The sequence below is a fragment of the Lynx canadensis genome, chromosome C2 (assembly GCF_007474595.2).
Source record: "Lynx canadensis isolate LIC74 chromosome C2, mLynCan4.pri.v2, whole genome shotgun sequence".
Classification (NCBI taxonomy): domain Eukaryota; kingdom Metazoa; phylum Chordata; class Mammalia; order Carnivora; family Felidae; genus Lynx; species Lynx canadensis.
In genome coordinates this window covers 132,026,920-132,044,322 of record NC_044311.2, presented here as the reverse complement: position 1 = coordinate 132,044,322, position 17,403 = coordinate 132,026,920, and the positions used below count along the sequence as shown (strand labels likewise).

The 17,403-nt window shown below is 35.8% G+C and overlaps 1 long non-coding RNA gene across 1 annotated transcript in view; it reads right to left on the bottom strand.

Moving 5' to 3' along the window:
• Positions 1-792, bottom strand: part of LOC115523981 — a 145,272-nt gene extending 144,480 nt beyond the window's left edge. Inside the window, exon 1 of the long non-coding RNA XR_004344104.1 lies at positions 753-792. This is a non-coding gene — a long non-coding RNA (uncharacterized LOC115523981). The remainder of the gene's footprint in view (positions 1-752) is intronic.
• Positions 793-17,403: the final 16,611 nt, after the last annotated feature.

Below are 17,403 nucleotides of genomic sequence, written 5' to 3'. Positions count from 1 at the left end.
GATTTGCATATGATTCACCACAATTAAACAATTGGGTTTGAAATAGCTACAATTAAGCTATTATCAGAGAAGTATTTACTAGACTAGAAACTCTAAATTTATCTTCACATAGGTCCTAGCCAAAAAAGGGACCACCTTTTCTGGCGCTCATATTAAGTAAAGCTAATAATGAAGTAAATTCTTCCAAATTAATATTTATATTACTAAATCACTGATAGCTAATTATACTTGTGGTTACTTGGTTGTTTCTTCAAAAATTATAGGCTTAAAATAACAAGAAAAATATGAAATTAGGGTAGACAAAAGAATCTCAGTTTCTAATAATATATTACATGTATTATTATACACAAATGTACATATTAAAAAACTGCCTTCTTGATGTGTGAAAATTGTATATGATATGTCTCACCACCCTAAAATTATGGAGAGAGTAATATAAAAATGTAAAAGAAAGACTAAATTCTGTCTACTGTAAACATAAATTATAATACTATATTATAGTATTATACATAGTGGTATGTATATTATATATAGTGGTATGTAATAGTATGGAAGAGAAATTCAAACTGATGATTAAATACTATGTGTTGGATGATTTCAAGTTTAGGAAACAAGTAGATGTAACAAACTTTTCGATTATTCAGAATAAGCAACATCAATTGTAGCTATGTCTGACATGATGAATAAATTATTGCAACACAGCTAAAACAAACACAACATATTTTATAACCAGGAAAGTTTCTTTTTCCTACCTTTACAGGTGCATGAATATTTCTCTGATTAACTTCAAGAATACCCTGCAAGAGAAATAGAACGTAGATGAGATAGAGAATAAAACAGCAGGATTGTTTGAACATTATAACCAACACCATGTTAGTGGTCTCTTTGCTGGGTGGGGGGGCAGTCTTTTTTTTTTTTTTTTTTTTTTGAGAGAGAGGGACAGAGCTTGAGCGGAGCAGGGGCAGAGAGAAAGGGAGACAGAATCCAAAGCAGGCCCAAAGCTCTGAACTTCAGCACAGAGCCCAATGCAGGGCTCAAACTCAGGAACAGTGGGATCATGACCAACTGAAACACCCAGGCGACCCCCCTCTGGGGGGGGCGGTGAGAGCTATTTACTGTGGCAAGGCATTGACTGTTTCATCCACAAATACACATGAATCTGGCAACACTGAAGGTGACATAGTGCACACAAACATTAAAGACATGTGTGGATGGAGCATTTTTGCTATCTGTAGCGTGTGGATGTAGTGATTAAGACTCTTGTTCACAACTATAAGCCAATTTAGTAATTTTACTATTGACAGTTGGTAAAGGTGGCAAGGAAAAAGTAAAATTACACCATATGGCTAAAATGAAGAAAGACAACTTACAAAACAAAGACTTCCAGATTTAATAACATCTTTTTTAATTTTTTTTAACGTTTATTTATTTTTGAGACAGAGAGAGACAGAGCATGAACGGGGGAGGGTCAGAGAGAGAGGGAGACACAGAATCTGAAACAGGCTCCAGGCTCTGAGCGGTCAGCACAGAGCCCGACGCGGGGCTCAAACTCACGGACCGCGAGATCACGACCTGAGCCGAAGTCGGCCGCTCACCCGACTGAGCCACCCAGGCGCCCCAATAACATCTGTTTTTATGCAATTAAAAATATAGGTACTAATTGTAGTCCGTTTTGTGCATATGATCTCAAGATTTCAGCTTGGAATAAAATCAAGTCCTACATTTTGGAGATTTTAGACAGATGTTACTTGGCATAGGAAATTGCTATAAGAAAACTCTGGTGCCTATCATTAGAACAGAACTGGTATTAGAACTAGAGGTCAGCTTAAAAATTAATGGGTACAGAGGCACCTGGGTGGCTCAGTGGGTTGGATGTCTGACTTCGGCTCAGGTCATGCTCTCATGGTTCACGGGTTTAAGCCCTGCTTCGGGATCTATGCTGACAGCTCAGAGCCTGGAGCCTGATTCAGATTCTGTGTCCCCCCTCTTTCTCTGCCCCTCCCCCATTTAAGCTCTGTCTCTCCCTCTGTCTCTCAAAAATAAATATAAAAAATTTTTTTAACTCAACTGGTCCAACATCATCACTTTACAAAGCACAGAAAGGTTGCACAGCTAGCTCAAGGCAGGACGAAGGGTCCTTAATACCTTATACTCATACTCATCCCACAGCATTACAATATTTAATTCTTTGTAACTTTCCAGGATTGGAAGGAAGTAGAGAGAGTGGGATTGTGTATTCTGCTCTTGGTAAGTTCCATCTCCTCGATGAAGCTTCATACTCCTGCCTGAATAAATGACCTGTGTCATCAATATGTATTACATCTACTTCATTCAAAACTTCTTTCCTTGCTGAAGGGAGATACCAAAGAATCAGATGACAGGATTCTGTTCTTAAGCTGCTTACAAATCAAGGGGAGCAAGCAGGAAAAAATCAACAGAAAATGCACATGAATAACACCACTAGATGGATAGGAGAGAAGCCACCCAGTAGTACTTCACATAAAATCTGTTTTCTAGGCAGCATTCAAAGAAAATCTACCATTGCTCTTTAACAAATGCTTTCCCTTTCTGAACCAACCTGTACTATTATACATAGTCATAAAATCAATCCCCTTTGCTTTCTGGCTAGGCCTCTTTTTTTAAAATATACAATTAACTTGTGATTCTTAATTAATACAATATAATTTCAGTAACAACAACAATTGCTTATTAAACCATTTCTTGTACATGCTCTCAAAAGACAATAACCTCTGGCCCAGTTTGTTTTGAAGTTAGCAGTAACCTCTATATCTTCAGAAAGTTCAATAACAGAATCAATATTACATGCACACAGAATCCACCTCTGTTCTATCAAGACCTAGAATTTTAAGAGACTGGGACCTGAGAAAGCAGCAATGAATCAGCTGTGGGGATGTTTTCTTGTGCTGGAATTGCAGAAACAGCTTGCGTGTGCCACGATGGAGGCTCACAGCATCAGTAAGATACCTGTGCCCTTGCTGGACAAACCCAATGATTAATTCATGCTTCCTTTGCAGAATGTCAAAGGATAAGTGTCATAAATGTAAAAGTTGTACCAGATATAAAAAAACACATTAGATAAAAGATGTTTCCAAAATGAGAGATTTAAATTACTCGAGTATTTGCAGTAGATCTAGCTAAAGTAGCTCGTGACTTTAAGAAGATAAAGCATTATTTAGTAAAAAGATGTATTTGCTGGATTTTATTATTCCAAGTCTTCAATTCTGCTTAAATCATGAAGGAAGAATGCTGAGACAACTTTTTTAGTGCCAAAGTTTAAGCAACTTAATCCAACCATATTTAAGAGAAATAAAGTCACAGAATAAATGTCGAAGAACATGTTTCTTTGAAATTTCAGCAGTCAAGTAGAAAGTGGTCCTACATTTTTCTGCAAGAAGCCATATGACTATGGTTCAGCCGTCTTATTTTATAGATATACAAATATAAACACAGACACATATAGACACCACAGTGGGTGGGCACAATTGCATTGTATATAAGCAAATATAGTTAAATATCGAAATATACATTTCTGTCCAATATGTATTTTATGTTCTTAAATACGCTTGACTAAGGACTAGAGTTTTGGCTTTTTAATATCTCTAAAATCAGGTAATTATGGTAAATAAACATGTCTACAAGCTTCAAAGCGACATACATGGTCCCAATGACTGCCAATTTAAGGCAAGATTACCATAATGTAGAAGGCAGGATTTTGTAGACAGTTGGAGGACAAAGAAGTAAATGTCAAGTTACTATTTTTAATATAAAATTAATTAGAAACTCTTCTTGCTCTTTGCTCTCTTCTTCTTCCACTGAAGAGACTATTTCTTACTAAGATGCTAGCACGAACACTTAAAAGATCTCCTGTTTTAGAAAAATCCAATTTAAACAACCAAGAGAATTTAAAATATGGTATAAATGTATTTAAGCTTTCATTCCTAAAGGCTTTAGTTCTTTCATCAAAATAGGAGGTCACAACAAGTGTATATTGTACAAAGAGAGCAAGGTGTTCAATGCATTTGAAGAATAGGAGCAAAATTAGACGTTAGCATTTCTACGGAAGCACATAAGAAACACCAACTTTGTTTTGTCTACACTCTACACCTCTAACATAAAATAAGAATGATCTTCATAATGGACATTAGAGAATTAGACAACACATTTTTTAAAATAAAATTTAACAGTATCGTTAAAAGCTTTTTGATTGTCTACATAAGTCCTCTTATTTTACAGATGTGTAAATGAATTAGACATATATTATAATGTCTGTGAGTAAAGCCTAACTTTATTATCACAGCATATGTTTTATTTTGATTTCCACTAAGCTTAGTATAGCCATTTTAGGAAAAGCGAGCATTAAAACTGTCCTATTTTTAGCTCTGAGGTTCACTTCCAGTCTCTCTTCAGGATTCACATTAAATAATGTCCATTACCAGATTCTCTGCTAGTATATTTTTTCTTGAAAACCTATAGTCTTCTATTTACCCCAAAAAATATAAACACAAGATTAAAATATAAAGCTGTATTTGATAATACTAATTTTTTTGACCTTAACTATTCACCAAGCATGATATTTGTTCATAAGAAATAAATATATTGTTTCCACCTGGCCTCTTACACACTCCATTTTCTCTTCTGTTCCCACAGTTTGAATGGCCCCAGTCTACACTTTGAATCCAAGTTTGGGGTAGGTGAGGGGTATGTTAGTGTCTAAGTTTTGGTCTGTTTAATAATTACATCAGGAAGTTGTGGCTTAGTTAATGGCACTAACAGATTCTTCTCACAAAAGGGGATAAGACCCAAAGCTTTTATAGTATTATAACCCTTTCTACTTCTTAACAATCATAAGATGATCTAAATCATTATAAAGGTCACTCCTGACCTTTCAAAAGTCAAACTTCCTTGCATGGTGCTAGATAGCATGTTTTGAGAATAGTTTCAACAGTAACTTCATGTCCAAGGAATTTGATAAGGCCTTTTTCCCCACAAAGGCTCAATTGGAGAGAATGATGTGACTGGTTTTCTGCCAAAAGACCCGCTGTAGAGAGATTGATCTCTAGTGATCTTTTTTTTTCTTTTTTTTTCCCACCAAGTGACAGTCGGAATATGCCCATTAGGATGGTTCTAGAAGTGTTCTTAAGCAACTTGTAGAGGCCCAGCTGAGGTCTTGTCAGTTGATCTGAGAAAAGCGGTGAAGGCATCCCAATGACAGACTGTCAGACTGTCATGTTTGATACCTTTCTGGAATAAAAATCTCCACGCAAGTAAAATGTGCTGTACTTTAAAATCACAGTTCCAGGAAGTGGAATTTTGAGCTATGTTTGTTATATACATGACAAAGTAAGTTTAATGCCATTTATTAAAAACACACATGCACATACCCTCTTTAAATGTACTTTCTTTTGCAATAAATGAAATTCAAAGTATCTTATTTCTAAAAATATCTCGACATTTGTTTTGGAAAATACAAAATAATTGATGGTTTTCATTAAGGGAAGGTTACATCTAAAATAATAAATTTTTGTTCTCACAGAGCTTATAAACTACCAAAAGTAATTAATTTGTAAGTAGACATATAACATGACAAATGGTGGTAAGTGCTATGAAGAGAAATAAAGTAAGGAAGTGGGGAAGTGAGGAGTTTGTGGTATGATTTTAGATAAAGTGGGAAGATTAAGAAAATCAGGACGGAGAAGAACACAAAGAAAAGATCACACTGGTTCCTAGAGGTTATCATCAATCACCCTGGTTCTGCCATTATGGATGTTTGAGCCTGAGATTCTCCTTCATGTCACCATGTGATCTTTCGGTAAAATGGGATAACAACATACACCGCAAATTTTTGTAGCACACAATTGATTGCAAAAATATTATATGTAAATATCTGGAAATAAAATACAGTGAATAAAGAGAATGGACCAGAAAGGAACTCAGTGAGCTGCATTTCACTTAGGCCACTTCCACATGTTAGTTGAAGCTCATTATTATTATTTCCATTTCATAGATAAGAAATAGATACTTAAGAGGAATAAGTAACTTCATAACATGGGAAAGACCATAGTCAAAGGCAAGGCTTTGATCTGGGTCTCTGTCACTCTGAAGCCCAGTTCCTGCAATGCCACTTTACTGACCCTCTGAAGGCTAAAACACAAGGTTCCTTCCACCCTCATGTCAATTCTCTCAATCCCTAATATCTAGTGTAATAATTGCAATACTTTATGTTTCCATCATATCTTAAAAGTCTTCAAAACATGCTCCTTAATTACTTAATGTCACTCTTATAAAAGTTCTGGAGTAGGTGTTATTCAAGAAAGTGAAGGCAAAATGGTTATATAATCATTATGTCACCTCATCTAATTGTTAGTGAGAAAGGTGGCACTAAATCTTAAGTTAGCACACTATGAATCCATTTGTTTTTCTACTATAGGGTACTGCATTAAATTTGAGTTAGAAAAGTAAGGGAAAAGCTCTTCAAATCAGAAATGCAATTCTGTTTTTTCCTTGGGGTTAACCCATGTGGTAACAAATAAAAGAATTAAAAAGCAAGGTCCCCCATTTTCTGATTTTAGCATTCCCACACTTTATTTTTCACAATCTTATTTTACTCATCAGTTTGTTCCCTGGCCCCAAATAAATTAATTTAATCAATTCTAATTTGGGGACCTATAAAGTTATACTTACTCAAACTTGGCAAATTCCAATTAATTGTTTATATTATCCATGATTATCTTAAAAACAAATGTCAATATTAACTATACGTTGTTTTCTTTCTCAGAATTCCTCTATAAGTATTACAGTCTCGATGCAATAATTTGTTTTCAAGAATAATTTGTTTCCAGTTTTAGATGCTCCAAAGATTAAGGTTTAATAGTCTACCATGACCCAGAATGATAATTGCTCTTGTTTTGTGATAAATTTAAGGTGGTTTAGTGTATACGGTGTCCACTTAAATAAAATCTAAGTTTTTATGAAATTAATGCCTAAGTCAATAAATCACTTAAGACACTGAAGAAAGTTGGCAGCTCCATTTTCTACAACTGAAGAGAACGGGTCAATAACTTCATTTGACTAATATTCACTTTTTCTATATGGCAAACAATGAACTTCATCTGTCTAAGAAGTATATCACTTAAATTTTGTAGAAAATGATAAAACACTAGGGGAATAACATCAAATCAATGAAAAATTTCAAAGTCAGAAAAAAGTGCTCAAGATTCTAAACCAGTCCTTTGAAATTACTTGACATCCTTTCATATATTCATATACGCTCATCAAGAGTTCATCTTTATCACTTTTTCCATGTCCTCAGCAGTAGCAAATCACTTACAATATGTTTCTTAGCAAATCACTTACAGTATGTTTCTTGGACAGAAGACACACACTACCTCAAAAATCTTAAGTTTCCTTCTCACTGATACTTGAATTTTAAATCCCTTTTTTAGCAAATGCACAAAGTTCCAATTCTCAAATGACACTGCAAAGGGATATTTTTTGTTTTGTCTTGTTCAGCAATGAATATGCCCCTCACATAGTTCTTCTGTCCTTTGCCTTGGACTCCTTGGCCTTGAAATGTTAGAAGTCTCAAATTTGGAGAAAAATCATAAATATTATATGGATACAATAGGAAACTGGAAAATGGCATATAAAAAGCTACTCAATTACACAAAACAATTTTTTTCTCCCCATTTAATGAACTAGTGAGTTACTAAAATTCTCAAAGCCATTAAAATCAAGGTGATTGCCCGATCTTTCTCAAAGATTTGCCAATGTTATCAAAGATAACATGCAGGTTGCTGAAGGTGCAGAACAAACTGACAGATCTCAAAATATCTAGCCAGTGAGCTCATCCATAGATGACTACAAAAATTTCTCCCGTGTCTAGACTTCCAATTCTCCATGTGTAAAGACCTGTCACTACTATGTCCCCCCATACCTAGTATTGAGCCTGGCAAATGGTAGATGCCAGCTTAAAATTTCTTAAATATAAATTCTTAAGTTCTTCAAAATGCAGATTTAATCCTATACTCCTACTCATGCTTAAAATCCTTCAATGCCTTTCCATTGCTCTTAGACTGAAGTCTAAAATCCTTAACAGAGCCTACAAGGACCTGCTGGTTTAGCAACTACCCAATTCTCCAGGCTTGTCCCACATGAAACTCCTACTTTACTGTTGGTGCTAACCTGGATTTTTCCAGGACTTTGTAGACACTAGGCTTTTTCCCACTGACTGAAGGCATATGCTTTATGGAATTATTTTACAAATACTTCAAAATGTATAGAAGTATCAAAACTTATAAAGCAAGCTATAATTATCCAACCAATATTAAATAGGCATTACCATTATGCCATGCTTGCCTCAGTTATCCTTTTTTCTCTAGGTCTTAAAAAAATAAAATAGAACATAGCTCATTACCTCATTTTATTCAGGTGTCTGCCCAGAAAGAATTTCCCCTACAACTCCACCTGAAATGGCATCCCTCCCTAGCCTTTCCATCTTGTTTTGCTTTATTTTTCATAGCAATAACGACCACCTATTACATAATCTATTTACTAAAATGTTTATTATCTGTCTCCTTTTCTAGAATGTAAGCCTCATGCTAAATAAATACTTTTTTGTAGCCTAAGTTCTACCCAACACATTCCCTGTCCCTTCCAGTGCCCCCCAGATAGCCATAACAGTCTGAGGTTGGCATGTATTTTCTATGTGTAGTTTTTACCTTTCCTATGTGTCTCAATAATAAAGACACTGCACAGCTCCCTTCCCCTTCTTTTTTGCCTGATGTTTATCCGTCCTCCAAATTTTAACTGTTGTGCTACTTCTTCAGACAAGCCTTACTCCACTAGCCCATTTATTCCTTTGCACTCCTTCTTTTCAATACTTGTGACAGTTAACATTTTCTTTTTCTAACTCCCTGTGCTACTAGACTGTAAGCTTCATGGAGGTGGGGTCAATTCTGTGTTGATCATTCCTGGCACATTGTAAGTGCTCAGGAGACACTAGGGAATAAGTGAATCGAGCAGCAACACAATCCAGAGGAAATGATTCCTTGCTTATTAAGGCCAGGAATCAGTCATTTCCTTGGCCAGATTTTTCTTCTCCATTTTCCTACAAATGAAGTTGTTGGCCTAGCTAACATGAAATAGGGATAACAGGGTACTATTTCTCTTTGTCACACAGACATTTTCTCCCTGCAATGTTTTGTTATACTTCTGGAGAGCCTGCCATTTGTCTCTATGAATTGGTCAGTGCCCATATTGTTTCATATTTTAAGATAAACAACTTTATTTCAACACATTCCAAATCTAGGAGTCACCAAGTTAAATTCAGACACCAAAGAGAAAAGTACTTTGTGGTATTTACTGATGTTTCAGTGAATCAAGTGGAAATATTTCAAATTGTTGCCTCATGATTCTCAAAAACATTCCATATAAAATATGAGATCCAGTTCACCTAAGTTTCTGCTCAAAAGCTCATATAATACTGGATTAAATTACACAGCATGTGTACTTTGAAACTGAGCCCTTTTTCCTCTGGCCTTTTTTTTTCTCACATTCTTTCCACAGAATGTATACATACACACACACACACACACACACACACACACCCCTTGATTAAGAATTAAGGCTCAGACAATATGGAAATATCTATATTAGCATATAATCATTTCTATTTAGTTTTACAAAAAACAGACAAGTAAAAGTTCAACAAAACTTCAAAATTTTTTTTTTGATTGAGGACTCTAAAAATATATTTATGTAAGAATGGATTTTAATAGCAAATTTCTCCAGGTCACATAGAATTCTTATACCTACCTTCACATCTGTGAAGTTATTTCTTTAGCTTATTACTAAGAAGAACAGAAAAGTAATATGAATTATGTTTTCAAAGTATCTTGAAACACTTTTATTAGATATTCTGCAACCATATAAAAGCAAAGCATGTCTCTAGGGTGAATAATTCTTACATTGCACAAACAATCAAGTCAATATGTATTCTTTTAAACATAAGCAAAGACAAATAAATGTAAAAATGTATATAACTTTGATATATGATGTACAATACTAATCCATGACCCCCCCCCCATGATAATTTAGTATTTAGGAGCAACTTCCAAAAAACAAGTTTGCATTCTCTGATGTCATCAACTCAGTCATTACTTAAAAATATGTATTTTTGGGCTACCTGAGTGGCTTGGTCTGTTAAGCATCTGACTTCAGCTCAGTTCATGATCTCACAGTTCATGAGCTCGAGCCTCACATCAGGCTCTGTGCTGACAGCTCAGAGCCGGGAGCCCACTTCGGATTCTGTGTCTCCCTCTCTCTCTGTTCCTCCCCTGCACATGCTCGCTCTCTCTCTCTCTCTCTCTCTCTCTCTCAAAAATAAAAAGAAACATTAAAAAATACATATTTTTCCAGAAAATTTACTTAGTGTTCCTATTATATACCAAGATATCTAAAACTCATATTCCTACAGAAACCCAGCAACATAAATTAATTACATGAACTAAGGTGAACTGTATTTGGCTCTAGAGTGTGTATCAGGAAGTTGTGACTTTGCTTTAAAGAAAGATGAAAACATCTCTGACGTATACCTACTTTTCCCCATATGCAGCAATACTTTTTTAATTAATTAATTCATCTTACATAGTGCTTGCTTATACGCAACTTATTGTTTAAGGTGTCCCAAAGTTGCAAAGAATAATAAACCCATGTTTCTGTTTCAAGGTGCCTATCATCTAGTGGATTAGACAAACTCATAATTGGAAAAATGATAACTGAGCATAGTAACAGCAATGATAGACAGAGAGAGAGAGATACACAGGGTATTGTGGGAACATGGATCAGAGTCATCATTTCTCACTGAAGACAGGAAGTGAGTGAGAACAAGCTGGCTCTACAAGGACAGGTAAGAATTACCTGGAACTGGAACTGGCAAAAAGTTGGGAGTGTGAAGACAAAGTCTCCTGACAAAGAGATCAGCATAATCAAAAGCCCAGAGACAAGAAACAAGATGGTGTGAGAAGGAAATTTCTATCACTGAAGTGTTACACAGAATCTGAAATACGGACTGGTTAGAGATGAAACTGGAGAATTTGACAAAGGCTAGATCATGGATGACCTTATGTTGTAGTAAGGGGTTTATCCTAATTGTTATAGCAAGTGAATTTACTCTTATTGCCAAATTTTGCATGATGTGACTAGGTGGCTTAGTTTCTGTTTTGAGAAGGATTGAGAGGAAATATTAGGACTTTTTAGAATAGAATATTTTAGTTGATTACTAAATTTTCCATAGATTTGGGAATGGGAAGTCATGGCATTGATATGATATTTCCTTTGTTATACACAGCTGATGTCTTTCAATATATGTGTGGGGTAATATGTTAAAAGGTTTCTTTTTAATTGTAGATTATTCAGGAAAGACATGGAGTGGAGAAAGACGTGGAGTGGAGTGGAGTGGAGTGGAGTGGAGTGGAGAGGATTTTGTGGTATTTCAGAAAAGAGAGGATGAGAGTTCTATACCAGGGCAGTGGGAATACACAGGGAGAAGAAGGAAAGTTTCAAGAACTCTTTAGGAGGCCATATTGGAAGGAGACAGATATGGATGATGATGTTGAAGGAGCCACAGATGACTCTCCAGATTCAGGTTGGAGAATTGGTTCCTTCTGATGCACCACCTAAGATAGAAGGTATAAGAGCAAAAACAAATTTGGAAAGAAAAATGCTAAGATGTGACTTTGAGATTTAAGATACTGGTAGAGCCAACCTAGAGGGCAGTGAATATGTGGCTAAGGTAAGAAGTTGTTTTGATGGAGATAAAATTGGGGGAACTATCAGCATACTAGTAGGAAGTGAAATTATAGAAATCAATTTGCTCACCTAGAAATAGTGTTTAGGGTTTAGGGAGAAACATCCAATAATGATAAGTAATAGTGTTTGTAGGAGAAAGGAGCAATGGAGGGAGGAACGGTGAAAGATTAGGGGGAAAAAAAAGAATGCGGAGAGTCAGAAGTTAACAGAATTTCAGACAGGGTGGTTGACCAAGTCAAATGCACCAGAGGAACCCAATAAAGACTCTTATGACCCTTGCATTTGGCAATTTAGAGCTATGAGGTGACCATAGGGTAACAGAGTAGTTTCAGTAGAATTATAAGGGCATAAATTATATTTAAAAATTAATTGATAAACTTTTTCTATATTTATTGAATAAATAAAAGGCTATGGTTTATTCCTTTACATATAGGCACAAATAAATATTAATTTGAAAATAAACCATTTCTGTGCTATTTTAGATATACAGAAAAATTAATCACATTTTAACTGAAATATGTATGAGTTTCAAGGTGCTTAGAGTTTAGTGGGTTAAATTCTAGATACAAAGGTGCTCTATAAGAAATAGCTATAATTATTATGCATTTTTAATGACTTATTTTTACCTATTGTTATTTATTTCATTATCATTGCCTTTTGCAAATATTTATCTAAATTTTACCTTCTTAAAGAAGCATACAGGATGTATTCTTTTATATCACTGAAAAAAGCATCTTTTAAAATAAATTAGTAGTCGGAGATATTTTACATCATAAGACATCCTCTTTGAAATGTTATTTAAACATGAGCAATAAATTTAGGGCTTTGATTTTGTATAAGGTGTGAATCACAGGTCAAAATGTGAGAAGGTAGGCAAGTTAGGTTATTCTACATACAAAGCTTATAGGGTGGCAAGTCACAATTGTAAATAATGGAGTCCCTTAACACTGTGTCCAGCGGTGATTTCTCCAAATATTAAGGACTCTCACAACGTGACTATGAGAAGAAAATTCTAGATCTGTGATTTCTAATCCAGAAAGCATAGTGGGCTTACCCGGGAGTCTTTTCCAAACAAGCGTGCCAAGGACTCACTCTAGACCTACTGAAGCAAAATATCCAGGAATGGGTCCAAGGTACGTGCATTGTGAGAGGCCCTCTGAGATGACGCTGATGTTCTATGTAGATAAGAATCACTGTCCTACATGGGAGTGACGATTCGTCAACCCACAGATAAGCCCGCCTCTGTTTTAATGTATTCTGCTTCAATCAAATGTCACAATGAACACAGAATTACTCCTGAAATTCCCTCATCAACCAGAAAAATGAAACTTTTCACCTGTACCAGAAAAGCTACAAGGTGGCCAAAAGACTGATATGGATTTTCCACTTTTCTATTAGGAATTAGAAAGAGATCCTAGGAGTGTCACTGCTAGGTTAAAGCTACTTTTTCTAAAATTTCAGTTTGTTACCTTCTAGGCTTTCCAATTAAACCAGGGTTGATGGGGTGGTACACTCAGATAAACAAACCAAATCACACAGTTTCACAAGTTGGACTTAGAGTAAACGAATTTAGTTAAAACCATTTCAGTCATTTAAAAAAAAATGTAATGTTTATTTATTCTTGAGACAGAGACAGAGCGTGAACAGGGGAGGGGCAGAGAGAGAGGGAGACACAGAATCTGAAACAGGCTCCAGGCTCCAAGCTGTCAGCACAGAGCCCGACACGGGGCTAGAACCCACAAACTGTGAGATCATGACCTGAGCCAAAGTTGGATGCTTAACCAACTGAGCCACCCAGGCGCCCCAAAACCATTTCAGTCATTTAGACACATGGCGTAATTGTACGAACTATACATAAGTATATAGCAATACAGTTTCAAAAATCAGAAAAATTTTGAATATCACATGATTTGATTTCAAATGGCCAAAATATTTAAATGACTTCTTAGTTATGCCTTTCCTTAGCCATACTCCTCCTTTTTCAAATCATAGAATGGAATCTGAAATAAGGTAGAGATGAACACTCAGCAGAATGTCCCCTATTCTCTCCCTCGGCTTCCTCACTTACTCTCTCCCCATGTAAAATGCCAGACCTCCTGTGCCTTCAAATGTGGCCACTAGGACTGTGCCCTTGAGAGCAGTGATTGGCAAAATGTGTGTGTGTGTGTGTGTGTGTGTGTGTGTGTGTGTATGTGTGCACGTGCTCATATGTGTGAATGTGCACAGTGGGGCAAATTTCCCTTCTTGATGAAGGAAGCCTGCAGTCCCAGTAGTAACAGACAGAATAAACTGCTTACAGTATAATTATTAAAGGGAAGGAGGGGAAGAGACAGGAAGGGTAGAAGGGAGAGAGAGAGAGAGAGAGAGGACTTCTAATACACTGGTGTTTTTGCTGATTCATAATATGTTCTAAGATTTTTACAAATGTAATCACTCAGTATTATTTTTACCATGTTTAATTAGCAAACTGTGCAATTCTTTCCCCATTGGTAAAGGAAAATGGAAAATATAATGTAGGCATCATTAAGAATTGATAAACAGAGAACTGGGAGAGCTGGTAAAAGGGAGCTATCTCTTCATCTAGGAAGACAGATCCCACTGCTAAGAAAGTAATGCTCCACTTCCTGCTTCGGTGAAAATGGCAGGGACAGACAGCTGCAGAGCTTTTTCGAAATATCCATCCTATTTCTACTCCAGCTTCCTGCCCGCATCCTCAAGAATTACTGCCTTAAGGAATCCAATTTCTCCCAGAATTATCTGTCTTACATACACAGTTATCGAAGTCATTAAATGATTCTTCCCTGGTGCTCCTGATCCACAATTCTGAGAACATGGAAATCAAAAATCAGCAAAGACAAAAATGATGGTCTGGGTAAATTTTAGACTCCCTTGACCAAAAAAAGGGTTGGATTTACTTAAACATGTATAATGTGTTCCCCAGTAACAGAGTAAAAAGAAACTGTACGAAGCTTGTGGAGGAACAATTTAGATTTTACATATGTAGTGACTGAGGCTGGCAAATTGACTTTAAAGTTGGTAAGCCCATTCTCATTGGTTTTTCTCAATGGAACCATTCTCTTGCTCACTTTGATTCCAGATTACTAGCCTCCTTTTCAGCTCCTTAACATAATTTACTTACTCTGAGTCCAGACCTTTGAACATGATATTCTCTTTTTCTGACAGTCACTCACAACCAATTCATTTACCCTGCATGTATATACTGAGCACCTATTATATGAGGCACATTTCTAGGCGCTGGGAATGTGTCCGTGAACAAAGAGGGGTACCCCTGCCATCATGGACTTGTATACCACAACTAGGGGTGGAATTATTTCAGGATTTCTCAACTTCAGCGCTATGGACATTTTGACCTAGATAATTCTTTGTTGTGGGGCCCTGTCCTGTGCAGTGTAGGATGTAGAACAGTATCTCTAGTCTCTACCCATTAGATACCAGCAGCATTCCTCCAGTTGTGGCAACTCAGAATGTCTCCAGACACTGCCAAAAGTCTCCTGGGGAGAGCAAAGTCCTCCCAGTTAAGAAGCACTGGGTCACTCACTAGCAACTGTTAGGCATTTCAGATTTTGTGTTTATTGTAGTAATTATTAGAATACTGTCTTCTCCCACAAAGAGACACCTGTTCTCATAGAACACAAGGTATGTGTTTTTATTTTCCCCTTAATATCCCCAGCTTCTAGGACAATAACTAGTAAACAGTAGACACTAAGTAAATACATTTTAAGGGCCTGAATGATTAATCCAATTGGCAAACAGTTTCCTTCTCTCAAACCCATTAGATGTTTTTATGTACTCCATTAGCTCTTCTTGCTTACCCCTTCAGCATACTTATTATACTGTATTATAATTGCCTTCTCATCCCTCTCATCCACCATACTGATCATTCCTTAAGGGTAAAGAATGTGTCAGGTCCATCATCATTTTCTTACTTCCTAGCAGCATACCTGACAGAGAAATACCTAATGAATAGATAGATGAATAGCAACACTGATAATTACTAAGCATTCAACCTGGGGCAGGCACCGAGTTAGCTGATATGCTATACATATTCCATTTCCTCTTTACAGGAAATTTGGAAGGAAATATATAATCTCCACTTTCATAGAACAAGAGCCTGAAACTTAGATATTAAGAAACATGCCCCAGGCATGACATGTTACAGTTAGAATCTGAACTTTCAAGGTCTGATGCAAAAATCCAAAGCATCACTCTGACTACATAGGTGGAAATTTCTTGGCTGTGTCTATGAGAACTTGTAAGTAAATGAGTCAGAAAATGGCACAGGAAAAGCAATCCACTTTTTTTTTTTTCAAATGAGATTTGAATAACATTTCAAATTACTATCTGGACCCAAGTAGTTTCAGAAGAAACAAACAAATCACTGTACGAATGAGATGGTTTCCTGTTATCTAAGTTTTTTGGGTGGGCAAAAAACTTTCACTTGCAAGTTAAATTTACATTTCATAAACACTAACCGTGGAATGCCAATTTGGTCCAAATTAAATCTTTTAAGTCAAATTTACATTTGTTTAGCTAATAATACTCCTGCCACGTAGCACTTTATTCTGGAATCAACCGTAAGTTTGATTATACAAAGATAATTTTTTAATCTTAAAACATTTGTTTTCAAGCACTTCGACAGACTGAGATGTTAAGAAATGACATGGTTTTGAAATCTAGCGCTTAATAAACCATTAAAAAGCTCACGGGTTACATTTTAATAATTAATTCTTAAGTTATTTTCCCATTATTTGGTCCACAGTTACATTTTTTTGTTGTGACTGACTTTATAATTATTTTCAATATGCCTTCACTTCTCCTCCAGCCACAGATTAAAACAATACGTGCATACATCAGACAAGATTTTTATCAGTTTTATAAGAGAACCAAAGACTAGAGAAAGAAAACTAACAATTTCTGTCTACAGATAATGAATTAAAAGGTGGAATTCAAAACATACATTTGATTTTTTGATTATTAGAAGGAAAATATCATAAAGCAGGTAATCTAATGCAATGACAATGTCTCAAATGTGGGCTTTACATTTTTAGAGCATACTCATTTTAGAGCATACTCAAAGAATCTTACAGAATCTTTACAGTTCTGAAAGTTAGGTTTGGTTGCAATTATTATTTTACATGTTGTTGCTGAGCAATCTGAGATTTATATGACGTGAAACAGATTTCCAAGTTCACTGAGAGGGTAAATGGACTCACTTGAAGCAATTCACATTCTCTGAATGTCAGTTCCAACCTAATGTTTAACTACACCTGCTGCTTTCTCAAATGGATGATTATATAGATAGTACCTAAGAAAAATGGGGAGAATTAAGGGCCATTAGGTTAATATCCCATCCAAGTTCCCGTCTTACGATGTTGTACTTTCTTGGTATTTATTCATTTTCCCTTTCCTTAAAATGTAAGCATTCACGTCTATGACTGGTTTTGAAATTACTAAATAACGGTTGTTTTTAATTTTAACACAGTATAAGTTTACCAATTTTATTTCACAAAAATCAATGACCCTATTTAAAGGCAACTTAAACTTCCCACCAGA